Consider the following 19,689-nt stretch of genomic DNA (forward strand, 5'->3'; position numbering starts at 1 on the left):
TGACTTTTTCACTGGACATTTCTTCAAATGACAGCTTTGTGGACAAAAAAAGCCTATCCTTTATATGTAAGATGCCAAACATTATGATATTAAAGATAGTTTTTAGATTAGGAGCTCTTAATGCATGACCTACATATGGGCATTCAAAGGGTTCGACAGTCCACTGACATTTAAAGGAAGATAGCAGCATTATTTGTGCAGATGTGTACTTTTGGGTGGATGGGAAAGTCCACAAGCAAGGTCTGAGATTTTTAAAAAAGGAAGAGGGAGCATAAAAAGGCAAATATGTGTTAAATAAAAACAAACATGAACTGTACAGAAATAGTAGTAATAGTGTTTGCTTTGTAGGGAGAAAACTAAAACATAAATAAAATATTAGATAACAATAATTTTCAAGGTGGAAGGAGAATAATAGAAGTTAAAGCAATCTAAGGTCCTTTCCATGTATGGGAGGAATATAAAAATACTGATTAACTTTAGAGCTTCTAAATTTAATGTGCATCGAAAGGCCAGGTGCAGTGGCTCATGCCTGTAATCCTACCACTTTGGGAGGCCAAGGCAGATGAATCACTTAAATCTAGGAGTTTGAGACCAGCATGGGCAACATGGTGAGATTCTGTCTCTACAAAAAAATGAAAATTACAAAAAGTTACCCAGGCATGGTGACAGATTACTCAGGTGGCTGATATCAGAAGATAGCTTGAGTCCAGGAAACAGAGGTTGCAATAAGCTGAAATCGCACCACTATATTCCACCATGGACAACAGAGCAAGACTCTGTTCCCCTCCCCCCCCCAAAAAATTCATCAAAATATTTTAGCATAAACATTAAGATAGAAATAGAGTAATACTCAAACTATGCATAATTAAGGAAGTAAAGCAAACAAACAACTCAATAATTCCAAAAGACCAAGAAAGGAAAAAATCCTGAAAATATTGTAAAAAGCACAAATATAAGGACATCTATTAATTTTTTTAAAATCTATATTTATAAATAAAATTTAATAAATTCTCCAGGTGAAAGATAAAACTTGGTTACGCTGAACAAAAGAAACAATGTCCTACTGTGTGCTCTTTCAGAAAAGTACATCTAAATCAGAAGAGCACAGAAAAAGTGAAACAAAATTACACCAGTGTAACAGGTTGGATGTGTCTCCTAAAGTTCATGTCTTAGAAACTTAATCCCCACTGCAATAATGTAGAGAGGTGAGGCCTTTAAGAGGTGATTAGGATATAAGGGCTTTGCTCTCATCAATAGATGAATGCTATCATTTCAGGAGTGGAACAGTTATCACAGGAGTGGGTTCCTGATAAAAGGATGAGTTTGCCCCCCTTCCTCTCCGTCTGCTGCTCTTTTGTCCTTCCTCCTTTCACCATTAGATGACACAGCACAAAGACCCTCACCAGATGCAAACTCATAAACTTAGAATCATGTGTCAAATAAATTTCTGTTCATTATAAGTTACTCAGTCTCAAATATTCTGCTATAGCTGTACAAAACACACTAAAATAAAAATTGGTTTTGAGAAGTAGGACTATGGCTTGAAGAAACACTTGAAAATGTGCAAGTGGCTTTGGAACTGGGTAACAGATAGAAGCTGGAAAATTTTGTACAATCAGAAGAGAAAAAGCTTATATTGCCATGAATGGAACATGAAGAGCAATTCTGGTGAGGGTCCAGAAGGAAATAAGAGCTGTAGCAAGAGCCTAAACCTTTGTAGGGATTACTTAAATGATCAGAATGTTGGTAGAAATGTGGACACCAAAGGCCATTCTGATGAGTTCTCAGATGGAACTGAGGAACAAGTGATGAAATCTGGAATAAGGCCATCTTTATTATACAGTTGCCAAAAACTTGGCAGAATGATGTCCAGGTTTCAGGACTTTGTGGATGGCAGTACTTAAGAATAATGAACTAAGATATTTGGCAGAATAAGCATCTAAGCAGCAAAGCATTCAAGGTGCTACATGGCTTCTTTTGGCCACTACACTAACATAAAAGAAAAGAGAAATTATTTTAAAAAGAAATTTATAATAAAAAATGAAGCAGAACAGAAATATTTGGAAAACTTTCAGCTTGGTCATGTACAGAATAAAAAAAGTATGTTGGGGGCAAGTACAAAAGATGTGGCCAAGTGACCATTTGCTAAAGAGATTAATATGGATAGAATAAATCCAGGCATATTAATTAAGGCAATGGAGAAAATTGCCCCAAAAGAGATCCTCAAGGCAAGCAGGTCCTTGAGAGCAAGGTTCAGAGAGGTGCACATGGGACCTCAGTATTTGCTGCCTAGGGCCACCTCAAGACTCTGCTTTCTGCAATGCAGTGCTCATTGGCTGGCCCAGCCATAGCTCAAACATGCTTAGGTGCAGCTCATGCCACAGCTCTGAAGGGTGCAAACAGTAAGCTTCAGCAGCATCCACATGATGCTGTAGTGTGTGTCAAGTCTGCAGACAGAGTGCACAAGCTGTGGGGCCATAGTGACTTCCACTGGATTTCAAAGGATGTATTGAACAGCCAAGGGCCAAGACAGAAAATTGTCACAGGAACAGAGCCAGCACAGTAAGGTGCTGCTAGGGCAATGTTCAGCAAGGACACAGGAGAAAAGTCCCTGCAGAGAGTGCCCATAGGTAATGCCTAGTGGAGCAATGGAAGTGGAGCAGCCCCTGCAGTCTCCAGAACTACTGGGCCTCCTACATATAACTCCAGTCTGGGAAAGCTGCAGGAATGAGACCTGTGAGAGCTGCTGGGTGAACTGAGCCCAGCCAAGCCAAAGGAGCAGGGTTCCCTAAGGCATTGGGTGTCCAGTCCCTGCCCCAGTGTGCCTAGGATGTGAGACATGGAGTCAAAAGATATTATTCTGGGATCTTAAGATTTATAATTGTTTTACTCTTGGGTTTTGAACTTGGGATCAACTACTTCTTTCTTTTTGCCTATTTCATCCTTTTGGAATGGGAATGGCTATTTTATGTCTGTCTCACCATCATATTTTGGAAGCATATACTTGTTTTGGTTTCATGAGCTCATAGCTGGAGGAGAATTTGTCTCAGAATGGATGCCTTGAGTCTCAACCTGATTTTGATGAGAATCTGGACTTTGGACTTTAGAGTTGATGCTGGAACAATTTATGACTTTACTGGGGCTACTGGGATGGAATTAACATATTTTACATATGAGAATAACACAAACTTGAGGGGCCAAGGGCGAGATGCTATGATTTGAATGTGTTCCCAAAAGTTCATGGCTTGGGAATTTAACCTTCAATGCAACAGTGTTGAGAGATGGAAGATTTTAGGTCAGGAGGGTTCTGCCCTCATAAAAGGATTAATGTCATTAACATGTGAGTACATTAGTTATTGCAGGAGTGAGCTTTTGATAAAAGATACCATTTCTTTATCTCTCTTGCCTGTTCTCCTACTCTTCCACCTTCTGCCTTCTGCTATGAGATGACACAGCAAGAAGGTCCTCACTAGATGCTGAGAAGATGCCAGTACCACTGCCATGCCCTTGGACTTCGGAGCCTCCAGAACCATGACCCAAATAAATTTCTGTTCATTGTAAGTTAGCCACATTGAAAGTGAATGGAAGAAGGATGAAGATGTGGGCTCAAGGGAGAGGAAGCTGAGAACCCTACACTAGGCTTTCTAGCACCAAGACTTATTCTGGGCCTCCAGGAACTCCTGGGGAAAAGGTGAGCTGGGTAGGTGAGGAGTGGCCTAATCTCACCATGCACCCTTGAAATCTGGGCAACAGAAAACTCTGTAACACCTATGGACACTTACAATGGCAGGAAGAGCTGCTTAGAGAAGTAGTAGAAGGAAGACCCCAGACTGTATGGGTTTGGTGCAGGAATGTCTTCAGTTGGGCACAGCCAGGAATGCCTTTCCCCCAAGGCCTGCCAAATTCCTCCAGGAGACTTTAGATATTGCGGGACTGTTGAACCTGGGAAGACTAGGGTGGTCTTGGCTATGAGATGGGACCAGTCCAATATGAGTACACCCCTTTCAGCTGGCCTCTCCCAGGGTCCCAGACTTGGCCATGCCCACTGGTATCACAGCCTCAGATGCCCAACCAGGGTGCTTCACAAGTGCCCTCATCATAGCTTCTTCACATGCAGACCACACCTGACCATCTGAGAGTTCCAGCATATTGGCTCTAGCTGACATGCACTGACCCACTCACACCCTCTCCCTATCTTTCTTGTGCTGCTTTGCTGGCACGTACTCACCCATGGCCAACCCCCTAGGGCTTTGCCTGCAGGTGGGTGGGCCTCACCTTTGTCCTATGCCAGGGAGTATGTGCATGATCATCCTGGTGTGCCACTTCTGCTGATGTGAGTTCAACCTGCTGCCACCCTAAATACCTATTCTGGCACATAGGTACTCAGTCACACTGCCATTGCCAGCATGAACACATAGACAGATGCCAGCAATCTTGCCCCCATCCAATGATGCAACTGGCACCAGGGTGAGTAAAAGCATATATGCCAGTGGCTCCACTCTCCCCACAGTGACACAACCACCATCATAAACACACATAGGAACACCAGCAAGCTGGCCCACCCCTGTGCTGCCACCACTGTGAATGTGCACAGGGAGGCCAGTAACCCCCATGGCCACCAGTCCTCCCCACCGACCGCTGCTGCCAGTGTGAGTGCAAGCACAGACACCAGCAAACCTGACCCTGACTGTGCCCCTGTGCTGGCATAAGAATGTGCAGGAATGCCACAGCCCTGATTCTGCTAGTAACCTACCCGGCCAATGTATATGCACTCTGCCACACTTGCTGGCATGCACAAGTGAGCAAGGATCCTGCTGCCCACCACCCAATGCAGCATTCTGGCCAATACCACCCATCAGAGTGCTGTGGCCAGTGGACCAGGAATATTTCAGCGCACCCAGCACAGCTGGTTCCCAACCTCAAGGAGCAAAAGAACAAAACCAGGGTCCTGGTCCCCACGTTAGAACATGCAGATCAGGAGTGCTGAGCTGGGTTTTGGTCTCCTAAAATCTTTCAGAAATAAACTCAGTTGACCGAGCCAACCTTCTAAAACAAACTTCCAAAGGCATCAAAGAAGACAAAAGCAAGAAACCTCATCCAAAGAATAGTAATTTCAAATATTGAAGGAACATCAGCACACACAGGTGAGAAAGAACTAGGGCAAGCACTCTGGCAACTTGGAAAGCCAGAATGTCTTCTTACCTCCAGACACTGCAATAGTTTCCCAGCAATTGTTCTTAACCAGGCTAAAATGGCGGAAACGACAGAAATATAATTCAGAATATGAATAGAAATAAAGATATCAACATAAAGGAGAAAGCTAGAACCCAGTCTAAGGAATATAAGGAATACAATAAAATAATATAGGAGATAAAAGTTAAAATGGTAAGAAAGAACCAAACTGTTATAATAGAGCTAAAACATTAACTTCAAGAATTTTATAATATAATTGCAAGTACCAACATCGACCAAGTTGAGCAAAGAATCTCAGAGCTCAAAGACTAATTTTCCAAAATAATTCAGTAAGACAAGAAAGAAATAAAAGAAAGAAGAATGAATAAAACCTCTGAGAAATATGGGATTATGTAAAGCAACCAAATCTATGACTCATCAGCATCCCTGAAAGAGAGGGAAAGAAGGCAAGCTACTTGGAAAACATATTTGAGGATCTCATCTACAAAAATTTCTCTAACCTTGCTAGTGAAACCAATATTCAAGTTCAGAAAATGCAAATAACTTCTGCAAGATACTATACAAGATGAACATCCCCAAGAGACAATAGTCATCAGACTCTCCAAGAACAAAATAAAAGAAAAAATTAAAGCCATCTAGAGAGAAGAGGCACATTACCTACAAAAGGAATCCCATCAGCAACAGCAGACTTTTCAGCAGAAATCCTACAAGCCAGAAGAAATCAATGACCCATATTCAGCATTCTTAAAGAAAAATTTTACATCCATCTGAATTAAGCTTTATAAGCAAAGAAGAAATAAGATCCTTTCCAGATAAGCAAATGTGAAGGGAATTTGTTACCACCAGACCTGCCTTACGAAAGGTCCAAGGGAATGCTAAATATGGAACAACGACCATTACCAGCTACCACATAAACACACTTAAGTATATAGATCATTTATAGAAAGCAACCACACAATTAAGTCTGCTTAAATAACCAGCTAACAACATGGTGACAGGATCAGATTTGCACATCAACATTAACCTTGAAGGCAAATGGGCTAAATGCTCCAATTAAAAGGCACAGAGTGGCAGGTTGGATAAAGAGACAAGATTCAGCTAACTGGATGCTGTCTTCAAGAGAATCATCTCACATACAATGACACCCATATGCTCAAAGTAAAGAGATATAAAAAACCTACCAAAGAAATGGAAAACAGAAAAAGCAGGAGTTGTTTTAATTTCATACAAAACAGGCTTTAAACCAACAGCAATAAAAGAAAAAAAGAAGGGCATTTCATAATGGTAAAGGGTTCAATTCAACAAAAAGACCTAACTATCCTTAATATATATGTACCCCAAACAGAAGCACCCAGATTCATAAAGCAAGTTTTTAAGAACTTGCACAGAGACATAGATAGCCACACAACATTAGAGAGAGACTTTAACATCCTACTGAATGTATTAGAAAGATGGTCAAAGTAGAAAACAGACAAAGATATTCAGGACCTGACCTTGAGACCTGACCTTGATACCTGACCAAATAAGCCTAACAGATATCTACAGAACTCTCCATCCCCAAACAACAGAATATACATTCTTCTCATCTGCACATGGTACACATTCTAAAATTAACCACACAATCGGTTTTAGAACAATCCTCACCATGTTCACAAAAACCATAGTTACACCAACTATACTCTTGGACCACAGGCCCCCCCCACCAAAATATAAATCAATACTGAGAAGATTGCTCAAAACCATACAATTATATAAAAATTAAACAACCTGCTTCTGAAAGACATTTGGCCAACCCCCTAGTGCTTTGCTGGCATGCCTGCAGGTGGGTGGGCCTCACCTTTGTCCTATGCCAGGGAGTATGTGCATGATCATCCTGGTGTGCCACTTAAGGCAAAAGTCAAGAAGTCTTTGAAACAAATGAGAACAAAGCAAAAACATACCAGATTGTCTGAGACACATCAAAAGCGATGTTAAGAGGAAGGTTTATGAGACTAAAAGCCCACATCAAAAATTTAGAAAAATCTCAAATTAACAACCCAACATAACACCTAGAGTAACTAAGGAAAAATGGAAATCCTAAACAGACCAATAATGAGTTTTAAAACTGAATCAGATATTTAAAAAACCTACCAACCAGAAAAAGCACAAGACCAGATACATGCATAGCCAAATTCTATGGCACATATAAAGAAGAGCTGGTACCATTCCTATGGAAACTATTCCCAAAAATTGAGGAGGGACTGGTCCTGAACTCATTCTATGAGGTCTGATACCAATAGACCATTCTATGAAGTCTGATACCATCATCCTGATACCAAAACCTGGCAGAAATAAACAACAACAACAAATAAAACTTCACACCAATATTTCTGATGAAGATAGAGGCAAACATCCACAATAAAATGCTAGCAATCTGAATCCAGCAGCTAATATACTATGATCAACAAGTAGGATTTATCCCTGGGATATAAGTTTGGCTCAACATACATAAATTAATAAATATGATTCATCATCTAAACAAAACTAAAGCATCTATTGATCATCTCAATAGGTGCGTAAAACATTTTTGATAATATTCAAAATCCCTTCATGTTTAAAAAAAAAACCCTCAGCAAAGTAGGCATCCTAGTAACATACCTCAGAGTAGTAAGATCCATCTATGACAAACCCACAGACAACATGATACTGAATAAACAAAAGCTGGAAGCATTTCCCTTGAGAACCTGAGCAGACAAAGATGCCCTTTCTCACCACTCCTATTAAACATTATACTGGAAGTCCTGGCAATCAGGCAAGAGAAGAAATTTTAAAAGGCATCCCAAGAGAAAGAGAGGAAGTCATACTATCCCTGTCTGCAGACAGTTTCGTTCACCTAAAAAACCCCATGGTCTCTGCCCAAACATTCTTTGATATGATAAACACCTTCAAGCAAGAGAAGAAATAAAAAAAAGCATCCAAATAGGAAGAGAGGAAGTGAAACTATTCCTGTTCGCAGAAAATATAGTTTTATACCTAAAAAACCCCATGGTCATTGCCAAAAAGCCCAGCAATCTGGTAAACAACTTTAGCAAAGTTTCAGGATACAAAATCAATGTAAAAAATTCAGTAGCAATTCTATACACCAACAACGTCCAAGCTAAGAGGCAAATCAAGAACACAATCCTATTGACAATAGCCACAAATGGAATGAAATACCTAGGAATACAGCTAAGCAGGAAGCACAGGATCTCTACAAGAATTGCAAATCACTTCTCAAAGAAATCAGAAATGACACCAACAAATGGAAAAAAATTCCATGCTTATGAAGATAGGAAGAATCAATTTTGTTAAAATGTCCATACAGCCCAAAGGAATTCATAGATTTGATGCTCTTCCAATCAGACTACAAATTACACTCTTCACTGAAACAGAAAAACTCTTTAAAAATTCACATGGGACCAAAAAGAGCCTGAATAACCAAGGCAATCCTAATCAAAAAGAAAAAGCAGGAGGCATCACATTACCTGACTTCAAACTATATCACAGAGGTACAGTAACAAAAATAGCATGGTACTGGTACAAAAACAAACCCCTAGACCAATGGAATAGAATAGCAATTCCACAAATAATGCCACAACCCTGATCTTCATAGATCCACAAATAATGTCACAACCATCTGATGTTCGACAAAGTTGACAAAACAAGTAATAGAGAAACGACTCTGTATTAGTCAATTTTCACACTGCTATAAAGACATACCACCCGAGATTGTGCAATTTATTTAAAAAAATAGGTTTAATTGACTCAGAGTTCCTCATAGCTGGGGAGGTCTCAGGAAATTTACAATCATGATGGAAGGAGAAGAGGCATATCTTACATGGCAGCTGGCGAGAAAACGAGTGTGTGAAGGATGAACTGTCAGACACCTATAAAACCGTCAGATCTTGTGAGAACTCACTTGCTATCATAAGAACAACCTCGGTGACAGCACCCCCATGATCTAATCACTTCCCACTAGCTCTTTCCCTTGACACATGGGGATTATAGGGATTACAATTCAAAATGAGATTTGGGTGATGACATAACATCTAACCATATCGGACTCTCTTTCAATAAATGGTGCTGAGATAACTGGCTAGTCATATGCAGAGATTAAAACTGGACCCCTTTTTTACACCATGTATAAAAATCAACTCAAGATGGAATAAAGACGTAAATATAAACACTGGAAGATAACCCAGGAGATACCATTCTGGATAGAAGATTTCATGACAAAGATCCTAAAACAAATTGGAATCAAGCCAAAATTGACAAATAGGACCTAATTAAACTAAAAAGCTTCCACAAGCAAAGGAAACTATCAACAAAGTAAACAGACAACTTACCGAATGCAAGAAAATATGTGCAAATTGTATATTCTACAAAGGTCTAATATCCAGCATCTATAAAGTACTTAAACAAATGAAGAACCAAAAACAATCCCATTGAAAAGTGGGCAAAGAACATGAACAGATATTTTCAAAAGAAGACATATACATGGCCAATAAGCATATTAAAAAATACTCAACATCATTAATCACAGAAATGCAAATCAAAACCAAAATGGAGGTCATTATCCTATATGAACTAACAGAGCAAGAGAAAATAAAATACTGCAAGTTCTGAGACATATGTGGGAGCTAAACATTGAGTACAGATGGACACAAATAAGGGAACAACAGACACCCGGGCCTACTTGAGGATATATGGTGGGAAGAGACAGGAGGTAAAGAAACTACTTATCAGGTACTATGCTTATTCAATGGGTGATGAAATAATATATATACCAAACCCTTGGGTCACACAATTTACCTATACAACATACCTGCACATATACCACTGAATATAAAATAATTGTTTAAATAATTATCTATTCTATGCTATTATGTTATAGCAGCACAAAACAGATGAAGACAACTTGAAACTCTAGGCTTAAGAAAGCTGATCTTAGGTCAGGTGTGGTGGCTCACACCTGTAATCCCAGCACTTTGGGAGGCTGAGGTGGGTGGATCACCTGAGGTTGGAAGTTCAAGACCAGTCTGACCAACATGGAGAAACCCCACATGCCTGTAATCTTAGCTACTCGGGAGGCTGAGGCAAGATAATCACTTGAACCTGGGAGGCGGAGGTTGTTGAGATCCCATCATTGTACTCCAGCATGGGCAACAAGAGTGAAACTCTGTCTCAAAAAAAAAAAAAAAAAAAAAAAAAAAAAAAAAGGCTGATCTTGCTGGTCATAGACTTTAAGGTCAAAATAGTTACCAGAAAAAAAGAGAGTGAACACATACTGATGAAAATTACAATTTTCCAGGAAGATAAAATAATTACAATGTTTCAGCTTATATGGGTACATATTAACATTTATTTAGAATATATAAAGCAAAAATTGATAGGATACAATGAAAGTGTAAGAAATCTACCATCATAGTAAGAAATTTAAATAGACCTATCTCAGATATTGACACGTAAAATAGATCCAAACTGGCAATGTTACAGAAATTACAGGCATAATGAACATAGGAGTCCTAATAAACACATAAAGAAAATTTATCCAATTATCAGATAATTCTGGATAATTCTTTATGGCATGCAAGGAACATTTGCACAAATTTATCACATACTAAACAAAAAAGGTTTTAAATATTTCAAAAAGTACCAAAGACTATCTTCTCTAACAAGAAGACAAATAATTTAGCTGTTAGTAATAAAAAGAAAACTAAGACAATTTCATACATTTGACAGTTTAAAAGCAAACTTCTAAATACTTCCTAGGTCAAAGAATAAATTATAATGGAAAATAAAAAAAATACTTAGAACTAAATGTTATGTGGGCTGCAGTTAAAGTACCAGAAAACTTTAGTGCCCTACAACTACGAAAGAAGCCAAATCAATACTTTAAAGCCTCCTCATAAATAGAACACCAAATACAAATAGTTGTATAAGAAAATCTATCAAATGTTATGAAACACCAAACTTTAATTGTATATAAACTTTTTCATAAGTATAACAAAGAGAAAACTTTCCTTTAACTCTTTTAAAGCAGTCATTTTTAGCCTTGATAGCTAATGCAGATAAGAATATAAAAAAAGGGGAAAATTTCTGAACAATTAGATGCAAAAATCTTAAACTATTTAGAAACTGATTACAGCTTTGTATTTTAAAAAGACATTATGACCAAGGCACATCAATTCCAGGAGTAGAATATATCCTTTATGATCTTTATATCTTCCAGCTTCCATCATTTTTGTGGAAAATTCAGTTATTAGTTTTTTTTTTTACTGCTATTATGAAAGCAATGTTGTTTTGATTCTGGGTGCTTTAAGTATTTTGTCCTTGTTTTTGGCTCTCAGCAGTTTATTATGAGCCAAAGTGAGGTTTACTTTGCATATATCTTGGCCAGTTTCTTCAGAATTTCTTGATTTTGTGAGTTAGTTTTAGAAAAGTTTTGGTTATTATCTCTTCAAATATTACTTCTTTCCCATTCTTTGTTTCTGTTCTTTCTGAGACTTCAATTACATGCATGTTATACATTTTAAAAACCGTCTTATATGTGTTTTTTACTCTTTTTTTGTATTTACCTTTTCTCTTTTTTTGCGTGCTTCAGTTAGCATATTTACTCCTGGGAGGAGAATACCTGAATCCTTGTGCCTTATCTCTCAAGACAACTTGAAACCCTAAGCTTAAGAAAGCTGATCTTAGGCCGGGCACAGTGCCCAATGTGCCTTTTCTCTTTGCTTATTGTGCTCTGTGCTTTTTTTGTTATAATAAACAATAACCATCAACATAACCACTTCTAAGTCCTATGAGACCTTCTAATGGGTCATCAAGCCTGAGGAAGTTCTCAGATACTCCCAACATGATACCACTTACAAAAGCAACAAAACTAAAAATTATCCTAGAATATATCTAAAAAAAGATGTGTGGTACCTCTAGACAAAAAATTATAATACTTTCATAAAAACATTTTAAAATATAATAAAGATATTTCTTTTTTATCTTTACTCCTTTTTGCAGATAAAAAATGATAAAAATATTTCACATTCATGGATAAGAAAACTCAGTTTTAACAATGTCAAATTTTAGAAAGTTATTGATAGTTATAAAAACTTTTGATCAAAATCCTAGTAGAATTTTAAACAAACTTTATGATTCTGAGTTTCATATGGAAAAACAAAGGGCTGAGAATAGAATATCCAAAAGGATTAACATGTTGGGGGAATTTGGTACACCAAATATCAAGAGTTATTATAATCCAATAGCAATTAAGGTGGGAAGATACTGATACCAGAATAGTTAAATTGGTTAATGGAGCAAGAATTGAGATCTCACATATATATGGAAGATGATTCTAATTTGATTAATAATTTAATGTAAAACTCAAAACTACAAAACTTTTAAAAGAAAATATTAGAGAATATTTGTAGAGAAGGGTTTCTATATAAGAGTCTAAAACAATTAATAAAGAAAAGATTGATAAGTCTACTTCATGACAATACGAAGCTTGTGTTCATCAGAGGATACCGAGAGAGTAACAATGTGAACCATAATGCCACACATATGATTAATAAAGAACTGGTCTCTGGAATGCATAAGCAACCACTAGAGCTATATAAAATCAGTTAGAAGATAGCCATCCCAATAGATAAAATGGGCAATAAAAGAATAGACATTTCACAATGAACATATGGATATACGACCAACTTCATTATTAACCAGAGAAATGCATAAGACAATGAGATACCATTTTATACCAATGGAAAAAAATAACTTATCTAAAATAAGATGTTATAGGGAAGATGTAGATCAATAGAAACTCATTTTTGATGAAAGAGTACATTGGAAAGCCACTCTGGAGAACAGTTTCATGATAATACATAAAGCTAAATATTTGAATACTCAACAATTCCACTATTAAGTATATAGCCTATAGAAATCCTTGTACCTGTGTACCAGGAGTCATATGAGTCCTCCTTGCCAGACTGTACATGATAGTGAAAATTAGGATCACTGAAAATGTTCGATTGGAAAATAGATATATAATCAGAGTTATAACTTACAGTATTACATGATGGAATATCACACAGCTATACCTATCAACATGGATGATTCTTAGAAAGCTAATTCTGAGTGGAAAAAAAGGTTATATCCATGGTGACTACAAACAGGTATTACAAAGCTCAAAACAAGCAAAATTAAACCACCTATTTTTTGGCATAAATATATATATGGATAAACATTTTTTAAAGGCAAGGATTGATAAACGCAAATATGCAACGATTGCTACCCTAGGTAAAGGGAGAAGAATGCATCTGGACACGGATACATCAAGATTACCATTAAAGTTCTTATCCTTTCACTGGTTAGAAAGTACGTAAGTGTTCATTTTAATGTTATGTTCTGAATTGTACATGTGTTTTTATATATACTCTCTTTTCAGTAGGATATATTTAAAATAAATGAAGAAAAGTATTTTCATAACAGCAATTAAAAAGATTAAATGGGCCAGGTGCGGTGGCTCACGCCTGTAATCCCAGCACTTTGGGAGGCCGAGGTGGGTGGATCACGAGGTCAAGAGATGGAGACCATCCTGGTCAACATGGTAAAACCCCATCTCTACAAAAATACAAAAAATTAGCTGGGCATGGTGGCACGTGCCTGTAATCCAAGCTACTCAGGAGGCTGAGGTAGGAGAATTGCCTGAACCCAGGAGGCGGAGGTTGCGGTGAGCCGAGATCAGGCCATTGCACTCTAGCCTGGGTGACAAGAGTGAAACTTTGTCTCAAAAGAAAAATAATAATTAAAAAAAAAGATTAAATGTACCTAGTTTTACAACAATGAACAAATCTCCAGAACAAAGAACTATATTATGAATTAAGGAAATTTCTATGTTTCTATTGTCTCATTTATTTTGTACCATTAAGATATCCTGACTTCTTTTTTTTAAGTTTTATTTTTAATTTCTGTTTCCCCAATTCACCAATCCTTTCATGTTCTGACACTTATAATTATGGCCTAAAATGTATTTCATTTACAAACTATTATTCTTTCAGATAGAAATATAGGCGCAAATTGCCTTCCAAATTATTGTTCAGACATTTTTCATAATCTGTTCGCTAATTTTGAAGCTGGCATTCTTTTAGTGCCTTAAGCCTAAGACACTTATTTGGCAAAGTCTTTTATAACAAAAGATAGCTTTATCAAGCAAAAACAATTACAAGGATCCCAAGGCTCAAAGACATAGCCAAATAAATCTGTTGATGTCATTGCTTGCCCCCCCAACCCCCCCACCAAGTGACAATGTACTTCACAAATGAGATAGTGGGTGGTTCTTAAGCACTATTTCCAAACTCCATCCTACATAACAGGATTTAGTTATTTGCCAAGGAAGATATGCAGTAAAATATTAAAGTCACATGGGGCCAGGTGCAGTGGCTCATGCCTGTAATCCCAGCACTTTGGGAGGCCAAGGCAGGCGGATCACTGAAAGTTAGGAATTCGATGTCAGCCTGGCCAACATGGCGAAACCCCGTCTGTACTAAAAATACAAAATTAGCAACCTGTGATGGCAGGCGCCTGTCATCTCAACTACTCGGGAAGCTGAGGCAGGAGAATCGCTTGAACCTGGGAGGCAGAGGTTGCAGTGGGCAGAGATGGTGCCACTGCGCTCCAGCCTGAGTGACAGAACAAGACTCCATCTCCATTTTTTTATTTTAAGATTTTCAAATAGAACACATACACATATCTAAGCTGACTCAGTGAACTTCCCTCTTTGCTGTCTAAGACAGGAAAAAAACTTTAAGTGATACTCACAAGAGCTCTTCATGATTTGATGTTTCGCAAAAGATTCAGGGAAGGAAGCTACTATGAGAAGTTTGGTCTGAAGAGTGGTCACTGGGAGGCTCTGTAGTTAACCAAGAACACCTGCTTCAGTGACCCTAATTCAATTTACTCCCTGGCTCTCTAACTGGAAACAGATGCTGAGATTGCCGGAGTCACGCAGCAGATACTACTACTCTTAAGCTTTCTGAAAGAACAAAGGTTTAGACACTTGTCCTTCTTTGAATTACTGTCTTGCTTGGCATAATAATTATTTTGCAAAATCATCAGGGTACTATAATATCCTAACATTTGGCTGCTTAGGAAGATACATGACAGTGTACCAGGAATACAAAAAGTCGCAGAATAAACATAGCACATTATCCACGAGTTTTAACTTCATGCCAAAATTTGGAGCTAAATATTTCCATAATTTAATCCAAAAGACATTACAATTATTTTTTTCAGTAAAACAAAGACATTGTGGAAGGGTCGTTACAATTTGCATGCTTTTTAAAAGCGAATCTTTCAGGTATTAAATCTCATTTTTTTATCAAACCGATTTGGTGATGCATTTCTTCACCCCTGGTGACATCTTTTATGGTTACTTCTTTGGCTTTGATAGAAGAAGTTCAAGACTTGCTTACCCAAATTATTCCAGGATTAGGAAAGAGTAGATTTTTCTCAAGGATGTATTTGTCTTAGAACACAAAGGGACAAGCTAGAGCACCCAGAGGGTTGACCCTAACGGAGATCACTTTCTACTTACTGTAAAATAACTTTTTTTTTCCCTCACTAGTAATCATTTTACTTCCAAGAGCCTGTGCACATTTTGTGATGAAAAATTACCAGGAGTTCTGCGAGAAGGTTTTTACTTGAATGGACATGAAGAAAAGGAAGTCTTTTTTATTCACCGAAGTCATGAAATTAACAGCTCTTCTTAGCAACTGCATAATGCTACAAAGAAGAAGTGAGCCTTTAAGAGCAGGGCAAGGCAAACAGTGAAATATTCTGTGTGGAGAGAGGGGTGGTTGGCTTCAATAGGGTAGAGGTAAGAAAAGAGTGTTTGGGGAGGGCCAAAGCTTACCACATGGCAGAGATAGGGAGATATGGTCAGTAATTGGTCAGGGTCAGGGAATAGGTGACAAAGATGAATTGGGACCAACTATAGACCAATAGCTGGAGAAGAATGGCATACTGAAAGAGGAGAACTAGCAAATTATTCAAGGCAAATCAAATCATTTGGGGAAAAGGCTGAAGCAGTGGTACCTGTGTCTCAGTTTCCTCAATATAAAAATGAACAATACCACCTTTTCAGGGCCATGTGGGTTTAAAGACATAATTCATGTCATCTGAGAGTGTCTGGTATAAGGGAGACACACCCTTAATGGCAGTGACTGTTATTATTATTGCTACTTACTTGTATTAAACCTATGTAGTCCTATATGTGGCAAAATAAACCCCAGTATTTACTGATTCATGCCATCAAAAGTATGGAAATTCAACATCCAGTAAGACACCACCTGTGAGCCACTAGGTGCTATGTATAAAGTCTTCTGCAGTAAGGACCAGTTTACCAAGTCTTGCACAGCATAGTCTGCAGCCACAAACACAAAACCCAGAAGATGGTTTCTTGTCCTTTTTTCTTACCTGCTCAGTCTGTAAGAGACTTCCAGCAATCACCCCTACCAACCCTTAGGGCATTACATATTCTTCCTCATAATTCCCAAATATCTAACAATGATTTTATCTGCAACAAAATCTCCCATTTACTAAGGATACCTACCCACGAACTATACAAGCCTGTAAACTCCTTGCTGAGCAGAAGGGCTGCTACATTTCTAATGGCTCACATCTGCTTTGCATTTGTTTCCAGTTGCAGATCATTATGTCACTCTTTTGATATTTTTCTCCAGTCACAAGGATTGCTTTCTAAGCCCAGATTTCTGGGCAAAATATTCTTAGGCCAGTACTTCTTATGCTTTAATGTGCATAACAATTACATGGAGATCTAGTTAAAATGCAAATTGTGATAAAATAGGTGTAGAGTAGGGCGAGTCTGCAGCTCTAACAAGCTCCATGGGGATGTTGTTATTGCTGGTCCTCAGATGACAGTTGGAAGGGCAAGCCTCTATACTATAAGAAAGCAGGGTGCACTGTGACCGCTTACTCACTTTTTGCATTTTCACATCATCAGTGAGCAGCTCAGCAATGCTCCTCCATTGGCCCCCAAGAGAGTCCTAGCTAGTTGTAATGTTTAATGAGTATTTAAAGACAACAAAGGCCCAGCAAACTCATGCTGCAGGGATTTCTGGATGCACAATGGTTCAGTTAAATCAGTGTGTATGAGGGTTTTGCTAATTGCTGAGGTCAGCTCTCATACCTGTTTACAGCAAAAATGGCATGTACATTTTATAAAAGCACATTGAATTATGTATCTGCAATTACAAAAGATTAAAGGGAAAGTCAACTCCAAAGAAAATTGTTTGTTAGTTACTAAGAATTTAGTTGACTCCCGTCCTCATTCTTCATCTCTTTTATCTTTCTGGAAAACTTGCCCAGCCAACCACAAAATAACTCTGTGATACTCGGCTCTCAACAGGGCAGGGAGACAAGCATTCCCCTCTGTACAAAAATGTCTTTTCTTGCAAAGGTATTTATTTGAAATCTGTCTTTGCTATTTTCACATCAACCCTGAAGTTATCTTCCAGAAGAGTGTAGATACATTTTAATCAGCATTATCTCAAGAGAAAATAATGTACTCTAATTAATGGCTCAAGCAATTGTGCTAAGTATAACACTTGCCTGATGGTCACAGCTTGTGTTAACTGTATAATTACTGTTTGTGCCTTGCTTATTCAAAAGTCATATTATTATCATCTCCAAATAGTCAGCATTTACTTCCAGCATTCAGAGCACAGGCAAAGTGGTGCATACAAGCCAGCATTTTTTTTTTTTTTAAATATGCTGCATTGCAGCATCTAAACCACTAGTACAGGGAGGGCGTGGCAAGCCTGCTTGGTGTTTGCTCTGTGTGATAGAGATTAAGATGATGACAGGTTACATTTTGTGATGCTTTAGAGAAACTGTAACGAATTAAAGGAAAAACATGGAGTGTCCAACATATCTTATAAGACACAGTATTTGCTCTGTCTCAATTCTTACTCTCTTTGTATTTCAGCCTCACCCAAGATAAACTACCTCTAGCCTGTACTGAATATACATGCAGAAAGACTATTGAAACATAAAACATCAGAAGGAAATATCACTTTCCAGTGTATTCTGAGCCATATTGGAACTTGAGGCAAAAGGTTATTGAGTGATAATGGCATTGTCTTTAAAATTGTGATGTTTTCCTTTCTTCTTTTTTTTGAGACACAGTTTCACTCTCTTGCCTAGGCTTGAATGTAATGATGTGATTTCAGCTCACTTCAACCTCCAGCTCCCAGGTTTAAGCCATTCTCTTGCCTCAGTCTCCTAAGTAGCTGGAATTACAGGTGCGTGCCACTGTACCCAGCTGATTTTTGTATTTTTAGTAAAGATGGGGGGTTTGCTATGTTGGGCAGGCTGATCTTGAACTCCCGACCTAAAGTGATCAGCCCGCCTCAGCCTCCAAAAGTGCTGGGATTACAGGCGTGAGCAACCATGCCCAGCCTGTGATATTTTTCTCACTATGGATTTTGATTTTTTAAAAATCACATTAAAATATTATCTTGATCATTGAGGTTCTTAATTCCCGCTTAAATTTTGTGTTCAAGGTGAGTGCCTCACCTGACTCTTGGCCTTGTCATTAGAGAGGAGATAATCTATTTAACAGCCAAGAAAAGAAAAATTCTAAAGAAAAGGCTGAGTTAATGTGACTACATATTGAGAAAAAAGAGAAAAACTGACAGGTTAGGTTTCCATGAATTGGAAATAGAAGCTAATAGGATATGGATGTTTGTGCTGATTCTTGCAGCTGCCGTGAGCAGAGGAAACATTCTGAGCACTTTCTCAAAATGTTCTTTAGTATTTTAATTAAAATCATCTTATAAAAGCCTTTGTTGTATTTATTTGGGGTCTCCTTCATGTTAATGGTAATTACTACAAATTACTATACTCCTTCTGTATAGTAATTTATAGTATACAAATTATTATACTCCTTCTGTATAGTAATTTGTAACTTTTATCAAAGTTGAACTTTTAATGTACATGTTACTTTCAGACTGAAGTCTTTATCCTGGAAGGTGTAGCCTCTTTTTTCATTTTTGTCTTGAAGTGCCCCAAGCTTAGTTAGGAAGTTGAGTTCAGTGGAAAAAGGACTTATAGTTCATATTACACTGGCAAGTGAAGCTCTAACGTCACCAAGTCTGTTTTTTCATGTTAAATTGCTGGAGTAGTATTTGTCACATATACATGATTGGGGTGTTTTCCAAGTAATGCACAGGAAGTTGCTTTGTGAAGAACGACCACCATATTCATTATTAGGAGTTAACCATGAATTTACTAAAGTATACCTAGAAATCACTCATCTAGATTAATCCATATTTAGTAAGCTGTAATTAAGGAATACATACAGTTGCAATAAATCTGTAGGATTTTATGTGCCATCTCTCACTATCTTCTAGTATAGCTAATTCATATCTGGCATCAGTTTAGCGACCAAGCCACCCCCACTCTTTG

The sequence above is a fragment of the Saimiri boliviensis genome, chromosome 6 (genome assembly GCF_048565385.1).
Source record: "Saimiri boliviensis isolate mSaiBol1 chromosome 6, mSaiBol1.pri, whole genome shotgun sequence".
Taxonomy (NCBI): domain Eukaryota; kingdom Metazoa; phylum Chordata; class Mammalia; order Primates; family Cebidae; genus Saimiri; species Saimiri boliviensis.